We start from the raw sequence: 10,789 nt of genomic DNA, 5'->3' as shown, positions 1-10,789 counted from the left end.
TATTTAATGAGGAATAATTTTATGTTTGCAAGAATTGGACTGACAATAACAGGGCAGGGCGTATATGTGAAATAAATATGAAAAAATCTTTGAACTAGACAAAGCAGAGTGATTTTTCAAATGATTTCTTTTTAAATACTTTGAACGGATGATGCTTGCTTCATGCGGTAAAATTGATCATTTTTATCACAGGGGCTTGAGTGATTACTGCAGCACCTAAGACGGTTGTCCTAAAATTCTTAAATTAAACTTTTTACGACGTTTATGTACCAGTTTGATATACAAAGGGAATCTTTTATTACTGTCACTGAATATGAGTATAAATTTAGTTTCTATATTAATTTATTTTATTATGCAATAACAGCCCTAATATTTAAAATTCATTATGAATCCGACAGTAATCGTGTTTTAAGAATTAATACATACTGACAAGGTTTGTTTTTTTAATTTTTAACAGGAGATTGTTGTCGCGTTGTAAATTTTGAATTTACCGGGTGGCAGTGAATACAAAAATTACAACTAGACATCGTGGAGGGTGGCGCCTCTTCGTTAGCCAAGTGTACGAATCGTATATGAATCAGACACTTGACTAGCGAACAGGAGAGTGCATGGTGAGGTACATTATGTATACTTACACTAAAATTCTAGTAACACGGGTTTTTTTTTTATCAAAGCAATTAAGTTCAAACTTCTTAATAAATCAATCACAACAATAAAAAAAATCACTCCGAAAATTACATACATACACTTTTTCATATCTAATTTACTAGAACTTTAAAACGCTAGATTTACATTTCTAAGACCTGTCTACGATTGTCGGAGTTTATGGTATTCCTTTGAATTCTTTTCATTTTTATATAATTTTTAGTTTTTTTTTCCTAAAGAAATTACTTTATTTTAAGTGTGTCTCTATAACAAATATTTTTTTCGGGGGAGGTTTTTTTAATTTAAAAAGTTTTACAGATATCATAATCTGCCAAAGAAACTGCTTTAGGTAAAATTTTTGACCGGTTAATAATCGAAGTTATGCGCACTTTGTGCATTGGTGTAAAGAAGATATGTGGAATTTGCAATCCATAAAATATCATAATCTTTTGAATGCATTTGAAATGAGTAAGGAAAAAACCTGTATCTATTTCAATTTAACTCCTCCAAGGGGCCTGCTTAAACAAATCAACCGATTAACTTTCATTAGCATTAATCAAGCACAAAAAATTATAACGGTTTTGGTTTCACTGGAAATTCATTAAACAATCTGTGTTAAGCATTCCTGCTAACAATGCGGAAACTCACAATAGCTAGTGCGTTTTGCTGCATTTTGTTTCTATAGTTAAGAACTCAACGGACAGAATTATTTGATTAATTGAAAAACTACGATTTAGACTTTGCCAAAAACATTTCTGTAATGTTTATCAGTCGTAAAATTGTTAAATAAAGCGCAGCATGCTGAATGAAGATCCGAGAGAAATTTGATACGACCCGCGGGCGAGGAATAGAAAACTAGAAGCAAAAAATTATCCTTAAAGGTCTCCCGATCTCTGACAAGATACGGGCCTGCACAGAGCAAATTTTACCTACCATAATGTCTTATCATCTTTAATTCAAAATGTCAACAATTATTGACACTGCACACGCAAGAAATTACTCCCACCATACGAGAGTTTGATAAATACTATGTCTACATTGTATAATTGTAGAAGTTATTTTCGGATGTGATAAAATTTCGAAATCAAGATACAGTATTTCATTTCACTTTTTTAAAAAAACGAATGAAAAATATTCCGTATCCAGAGCAAGTTAATTTACAAAGTTTTCTAATTTCTGGCAACAAATTTATGATAATATGTTTGTACATAAATTCAGGTACATGTAGCATAAGATGATAAAATTCTTGATTTTGTTTGTTTTTCTTGATGTCTAAATGTCTTAATGACATAAGCGCCTTAAAGACCCAGAGTCGTAGATTGTTAAAGTACGATGTACTTTTTCCTCCTTTTATATTTAGTTTTAGTTTAAACAATATTTTATTGAAGAAATTGACAATGGTACAATACACTAGTAATAAATGCAAAAGAATTGGGAAACAAGCCATATATTTGTTTATTTCCAACAAAATGGTCTCTTCTGTAAAGTGCAGCAATGACCTTGGATTTTAAAGGATGCGATTGTTGTAGCTGAATACAAGTATTTCTTATAAAAGAAGTGATCGGTAAACGTAATCATATTCAGTTGTCAAATATGTGTCTTAAACGTACTGGCACAGAATGAACAGGGTTAGCTTTCAGTTTTTAGTGCATAAATTATAAGTAAAGTAGTCCGTCGCGTCACGTGTGCTCAAATGCTTACATTTGCCGAATGCTTCTACATGGAACCAACTGTGATCGGCTCAAGCTGATCACATTCTTGCTTGCGGGACAGAAATAAAATTAAGAATTACAATATTATGTTGAATTACCATCATGATGGGATCTACGTTTACTTAAAATAAGAAGAAATTAGCCCCCCCCCCCCCCCCAGAAAAAAATAATAACTACATGTACATCTATCTAACACGAACAGCTACATAAAAAGCAGGTTTTTTTTTTTTTTTTTTTTTTTAATTAAATGCATTTATACTAAAAAAAAAAAAAAAAGGAGCGCAACACACATGTCTGCATAAACCATTGATAAAACATGGCGGAAAATACACGCATGTATACATGTATACACGGTTGTTTATACATGTTTGAACTCATTACCTTTGCCGACAAAATAAGGTACATTCCTTATTAATATCCGTGCGTAATAATGATTAACTAAAAAAGGTATTAAATTAAGAAAACTACAAGATACAACCCCTTGATAAACAACCGAACATCTACATGTATATTCTTACGAATAGCCTCAGTGAACAACTAAGCAGTTTGGTTAGAAGATACTTATAAATCCTTTATGATTAATCAAAAACTTTTAAATAAATAGAGGATATTCAATGTTTTGTAGTTGGATATTTCACGAGTGGGACAGGATTCTTTATATTTTCACGAGTGCGAAGCACGAGTGAAAATATCAAAAAATCCTGTCTCACGAGTGAAATAAATTCCAAATCTAACTACAAATCATTGAATTTTCTGTTTATTACATTTTCTTTGATTTTTCCCTTTGCCTATGTCTTTTCTTAACAGTGTCATAGGGTGTGGCTTCGTGTGACTTCATAGTTATAGCAGTTGTGAAGTCATGGCTTGGCAGTTGTGAGATTGAAAACATGTAACATGGATTTAAGCAACATATTTGGGAAAAAATTAGCAGTTTTAATCTCTGTCAAGATGGTTTAGTTTCTATCGCAATCTTGTTACATGCCAGAAATTATTTTTTACTTACTTTGATATCCTTTCACACTGTGACAGAATATCACTTTGGTATCCTTTCACACTGTGAGAGAATACGGTATCACTTTTATTCAATGAATAAATCACAGTATTTCACTGTTGAAAATGTAATAAATAATTATACAACCTTAATGAATATACAATTATGCAGTTCGGTTACAAGATAACTTCACATCGTTAAAGAGCAAACAAATGGATAACCATGCAGTTCTCAACTGCCAACTACACACTCTTAATAGATAACTGAACACCCCTGATAAATAATGAAGTCTAACTATAAATCCCTGGTAGAAAAAAAGATAACTTCATGTCCTTGCTGAATAAGTTCTTAAGAATAAGTTAGCATTCCTTTGTCAAAATACGCAAAAACATATAATCAATCATGCATTCCTTAGCAGTTATCCACAGATTCATTGATTAATATCATCAAGTCGTTGTTAGATAATAATTCGCGTATAATAGCTATGCCTTCCTTAAATGTGCAGTGAACAGTATGTCTCTTATGAATGATAAAACAGAAGAATAACTAAATATTCTTGAATCAATTAATTAATTGAAACATACCAGGCCGTATAAGACAATTAAGGTAATCTTGCCCCTAAAAGATAATTTTAAAAACTGAAAAATAACAATAAATTGATAAATTATACAACTGAAGCACCCCTGAAAATGTATACATTCGATAAATATCCATTTAGCCCTGGGTAAGCAACATATAATATGATATCTATATACATTAGTACATATGAATCGGAATTGTAACCATCTCTGATGAATAATTAAGCAACCCTAATGATCCCTTTAATTTCAGTATGATTTTTTTAAAATTATTGATTGTGATTTCGGATATGGATTGTGGGTATAATTGTAGGAGTATCCTGTGTGATAAATACACCAATTCAGTGCATTGTCCTTCTACCAAGAAAAGTTTATCTAAATTTGTCATGCATAGGACAAAAATGAGATTAAATATTTGGAGCATGAGTAGTCAAATTTCAGCACGTTATTATGGGTGGCAGCAAACAGAATCACAATAAATGTCCAGCTTCCATTTCGTAAGAGTGCAGACATGTGTTTACTAATCATGTACAAGTAGTTTATTCTGTAAATTTGGGTCTCAATGTGATTAGAACTTTCATTTAATCTCCGTCAAAATATGATAAAGTACACAGTATTACAGGAGTCTATGAATTCATGTAATTCTTATTATGAAATGTTCGCTTTCTAAGAGAGTTAATTAAAAATTAAATACAAATATTAATTTTTTTCATTCGTAAAATTGTTTATCTAATTTAAGTAAAAAAAGGGGGCTCCGAGAGTTATAATGCTCACATAGGTAGCACTTCTCTTCCTGACAAAGGATTTGAATAAATTTTTAGCATCATAGTGGTCCCTCAAACGTTTTTAACAATTTTAAACCTTCAATGAAATTGACATTAAGTTTCAAACTCTAGTCTTGTTTTTATTGAGAAAGTCTATATACATGTATATGCTATACCTATGTGTAACTTTGTGCTCCTGCATTTTAAATGATTTTCCGAATTAATTATCCCCCTGCCTGCGACTATAACATAGCAACAGCTAGGGACCTTTATTTGAAAAGATTTACAATCAATGGGGAAATTTCACAAATAGTTTGTGTTTTCTGCGTAGCCCCTTGGTGCTTATTCTTTTTATATGACCCCATCCTATTTCTACTGTTTATCATCTCCCCTGGGAAAGGGAATAAGCCTTAATATCCCTTTAGCCCAAGAGCATGATGAATTCTTGTGCAACGTTTACTGGAGAAGGACATTGGCACTCCCCCTCTTAATCAACAAATAAAAAAAATATTGTACACCTATATTTTACAATCAAAGGCCTTCAACCCCGCCATATTGATATATTTTATTTCGACCGGAAGTAGACAGATTTTGACTTATACAAGTTAAACATAATTCTAGACCATATAACTAATCATATAAGAATGTAAACATTTCATGAATAAACATGTATCAAAGATTGAAACAAGTTTAGTTTTTAACTTTAGGCACTTCCGGTTGAGAATTGCAGGCCTTGTTAATTCTGTGGGTGCCTTTGGAGAAGACGTCGAAAATGCTAGAAATTAACAGTCATAAACGACGTACAGAGACAGACAAACTTCGAAGAGAAAAGCTCCGTTTTGTGCTCAGATGAACTTGAAATATTGGTTTTACTTTAAATTCAGCATATTTGAAATCTCCATTTTTTACTTTAGAATGGAATTAAGTTTCCATTTTCTTGGGAATGAAATGGTTATGTACAAGAGTACATATGTCTGTTTTCAAAGAAGAAGATTCTCTTTAAAAGTAGAACAATCGTAAAAATAGTTTCTATTATTGAGAAAAGTAATTTCTAATGTGTCAGATAATTCTAGTTTTTGGTTTTCAAAAAACGCAAATTCTCTGTTAAAAAGGCGATGTCTGTAGTCAATTAAAACAATGCACGTCAATTAACGAAGAAATCACTTAAACCGACAATTCTAACAGCTCGTGCTTGATAAGTAAAGAACATTTCCACTTACTTGTAAGTCATGCGGAAGTGGAATCCGGTCTGAAATAGACAAAAAATTGAGTTCGGTGGCACTTGGTTAATTACGAAGGTGTGAAACGACACGACATTGCAATATCATCTAATGCACGGCAGCAGGTTAACAGCTAACGATACCCCTGATCATTAAAGATTAGGTAATTCGCACGTGAGGGGTAAAAAACTCCCGATTCCGGGGTCCAGTGGTGTCAATCAATAGACCTATGTCAGTTTGGTCACCAGGACAATTTGTCCTAGAGCGGAGAATTTTTATCAACCGTAGACGGGAATTCCAAATAAAGACAGAATCTCTTTTAGCGTATAATACGTACACATGTTGCTACCGATCTAAAATATTTCATTTTGACGCGAGTAACCTGAGAAGAAATGTGATTTTTTTTTTTTCTTTTCTAATAATAAGAACATGACCCTATATTTGCGGATTGTTGTTATCATTCCAGTTTGATCCGAAGTTTTACCTTTATAGCAGAGAGATAGAAAGAGAGTGTGTAGATGAGGGGTAAGGAGAAACTCAGGTTGACGGAGATTGAGAAATATCGCTTTTTATCCTGCTGGGGATCCCGCTGATAATTGATTTTATATAGGGCGAGGATACCAACAAATCGCTATTTAATGGACGAACTCAGGATGTTTGCTTTTCAAACAACCCCAGATGGCAAAGAAAGTTTTTTTTTAAGTAAAATAAGTTTTCAACAAGTGTGTGTCTGATGTTTTGATTAAGTGACAAATATGATGGGTTCTGGTTACTGATGTGTGTTGGATAAATAAAACTCCACAAAAAGAATAGCTAGCCCAACAAAGAAAGATAGTAATGCAATCCTTTCAGTACGTCCATTGGCCAACAAATCGTAAGTAAATATACTTGTCCATTTAACATGTTTAAATTATATATTTTTGAAATTTCACTGACCACTCTTCATTGTTACACGTCAAATTGGTATAAATATCATGTTGATTGACGTAAATAGTGCCTTTCCGCCTGGTAACTTTGTTATAATTGCACAAGTTTGTGAAAAAGTCTACTTCGGGGCTTGTAAATTTTTCTTGAGTTTCGTACTTTAATTACAACAGAAGTTCGTTAATTTTGTCAAGGACTTTATTTATAACGCTTTAATTTACTTAAATCTTGATATAAAAAGAAAATATTTGCTTGCTGTTTATCTCATGTATATATTTTTGATTTAATATAATGACATTATCATGTTGTAAATTTTGAATTTACTAGGGGGAGGTAAATTATGTTGTAAATTTTGCATTTACCTACCCTTAGTAAATTCAAAATTTACAACATGATAACATCCTCTACACATTTGCATAATTTATAAAGAGCAAGGGGCAAGGCTTGAAGTTTTTATACATTTCAGAATTGATTCTCGCAAATTAATATACTGCTAAAACCATGATTGTAATTTCAGAATTCAAAGCTATACATAAACTGATCTGAACAGTTGCAATGAAATATAAAGATTGAGCCGAGCAAACACAGAGATCTCTACTTAATCTGCACCATTGCTAAAAAAGAGGTGGGATCAGGTGCCCTAGAGGAGTAAGCATCTCCTGTTGACCGGTATAACTTGATCTTCTTCAAAAGTCGACAGTTTGGAGGTCAATGTCGATTCAAGAACTTCTCGAGGACAATCGCTCTTTTTCTTGACCAGTAAAATTTTCCAAAGAACTGGAGAAAACCTAATTCAAAGATCTGACATTCATGACAAAATCAAGTTACTCCGTGATTTAAATGTAAACTTTTGATTATTTCGTATGGTAGAATTTTCTCAAACCACAAATAACATTCTTAGAAAATCCATTTTACAGAATGAATTTATCCAAAAGCAAAGAGATTCATCTGTTGAATAGCACAAAAACTGTTTAATTTGTGGCCAGTATTATGAACAATTTATGTCAACATTGTCGGCGTAGCGATTTTTTTAAAAATCCATTTTCACAGGAATAGACACATTTTTATTAAAACTTTGATTGTCTTGATCAGCAAGACCTGCTATTATTAATGTTTTGTCATCTTTTCTTGTCAATGGGGCTTAAAATGTGAAGGCGATCTGTTTGATATTTTGACGCGTGTTGCATTCAGGGGGACCTCAGGTAGCAGACGATAATCCTACAGAGCAACTTGAGGAGATAAATGAGTTGTAGGATTTTACTGGTGATCAGTTGTGTGGAAGTTTACGTGACTCAGTCGATCAGATATTGTATCTGCTAAATTCTAATTCTTTTGATTTAGTTTTATTTATCATAATTTCATTAATTTCAATAATGAGAACTTTACTCTTAATACTAAGTTCACAAATTATTATCTGAAGCTATAGGCATTCTGCACGCTTTGTTCACCCATCTCCTTTAACCTTGGTCATAACTTTTGAAGGGTTAGTGCTACGGCTTTCTTATTTTACAAGTTTTTTTTTCTTGTGACATTACCTGGTACCATTATTTTTAATCTCTTGACCTTGGAGTTTGACTCGAATTTGAGAAATTTTAACCTTCGCCATGAACTGCCATACGGGGGCATCGGTGTTTCACAAACACATCTTGTAATGTAATCCGGTTATTGAGGCTAAATAAGTTACTTGTATACACTAAATAAATAACTTGTATACTTATATACAGTATACTTATATTCAAGATAAGTTTAATTTTTTTGTCTCCAATATTAAAGGATTTGCATGATCTTTGCAGTTTTGTGATAAAACTTTATGAAAAGGTCAAAAGCAGTTTCGTGGTAAAAATCACTTACAATTTTAATTTCCGGTAAAAGTCTCATGCGGTTTCGTTGTAAAAGTTTAGGAAGCTGAGGACGTTTGAGAAAACTCAGGTCCCGCTAGAGCTAGAGCTAAAAAAAAAAAGGAAAATCGCCATCCCTTGAAAGATTTACCCGCGAATTTATGTCTTGCATGATAACTATGGGATGGGTTTTGGTAAGGCCTATATTTTGTACAGTTCCTTTTACGGGGGGGGGGGGGGGAGGTGAATTAAATCGTTCAAATTTCCCTTCTCAGGGTTGACAGGGGAGTAGAATTCAATACAATTTGGAGCGAGGTATGATACTCAAAACTCCCATTTGCCGTAGGGTAAACTGGGGATGGGGAATGGTATATCAGTGAAGTATGGGGTCTAGAATTAATTATACTCCCTTTGGTATACCTTAGACTTTCGGTTAATCCACAGGTCATTCTGAACTTTGAAATCAAACACATCTTAAAGCATTACCATTGGAACCTCAGATTCCCTCTATATACATGTATAAAGGGACGTAAGAGTCATATAATCAAATCTCGTACGAACGAGATCTCGTAGGAACGAGACAGTGAGATGGGAGACTGAGGACAAAGCATCTCTCGGAGCTTAAAAGTGTGCAATTATTTAATTCAAATGAATTTTACCCAAATGATATTATTTATACTATAAGAATTAAAGCGATTTTAAACAATAAGCTGTAAATATGTAAAATGTGACCAACCTTAAGACAAGACAATCCAAACAGAAAAATAGAGTTTCCTGACTTTAGAGACTTTTATGGTACTGTAAAACTCTCCGGGCTAACTTTTAATTCTAAATTCAGCCGTGCACACTTTTTTAATCCCCATATTCGTGTCTCCTATATGCAGTCAAATTAGCTGTGGCAAATGCCTTAATCACTAGATTAATTAATTCTATAAAACTGGATTAGGCTAATACACTGAACACCTGTGCCAAACAGTGAGTCACTTTGAAAACTTGTTAATTCAGTAAAAAAAATTCAAACTTCTAAATACTTTAAAAGTCTTAGAATAATCGGGGGCTCTTTGTGCTAATCAGTAAGAAACTGGACATGCAAGAGAGAGAGAGAGCAATTCAAACAATAAAAATTATCATATTTGTCTCGAATACATATAAATATAGATAAATAAAAAATTCAGGACATAATCTAAAGTCTTGAAAGAAGTTAACTTGATTTGATATATTCCCGGGCGAATAAAATGTTTATTTATTGGGTTCAATGACTTGATGTTAAACGTTCGACATGAAATTAATTTCACTGCGCATAATACTAGAATAACAGCCACAATGACAGTTTATAAACTAAAAACATTCCGTCAAAACGGCATCCAGTACACAGATATTTAATTAAAAACCGCCAATTAATTTTATTTGCATGTTAATAAATATCATCCAGGTATTTCTGAATTAATGCCTTTGAGCTGCGCAAATTGGACAGGCATATTCATCAATGCTGGAAACATATTTAATATTTACTAATTAAACTTCAAAGAATATTTTACTTTTTCGTGTGCGAATGTGTTATTTATTACCTTTTTGGGACCACCAGCGAGTTTTTCATATAAATAATCAAAATGTTGTACAAAGAAAGCGATATAACTCGTGCAATTTTTTTAAAAGCACAGAATAGACGCCCACTCTCACGTAACATAGATGCAGTTAAAATAAAGATATAGAGTTTCATAGACAATATGTCATTAATCTTGGAATACGCATAAAAAATACAATAGCCGATAGGTTTGTGAAAAAACATACCCTTTAAAAATAAGATGGAATAAAATATTTTCGAACAAAATCAGTATAAATACTCTTGAAAGCACAAAAGTATGAAATCAATTTCTATGGAAAAAAACTTTGAGACTTACTATCGTGTCTGAATCCCAGCACGTTAGGCTTTTAAAGGAATGGAATTGTAAAATGAATCATTTTTGTTTTAAATATTTTTTTCTATAAAAAAAAATTTAGCGATGTTACTCAATACAGGAAATAGAATACTGGAATAAAAATGACAAACTTTTATCATCTTATTGGTTGTTTGTGTATTAACGACACTGTCAAGGTATAAAGCTTAAACATGACCT

Source organism: Saccostrea echinata, unplaced genomic scaffold (assembly GCF_033153115.1).
Source record: "Saccostrea echinata isolate AGI-Se365-2 ecotype Australia unplaced genomic scaffold, CSIRO_AGI_Sech_v1 ptg000059l, whole genome shotgun sequence".
Classification (NCBI taxonomy): Eukaryota; Metazoa; Mollusca; class Bivalvia; order Ostreida; family Ostreidae; genus Saccostrea; species Saccostrea echinata.
This window is presented reverse-complemented; position numbering follows the sequence as displayed.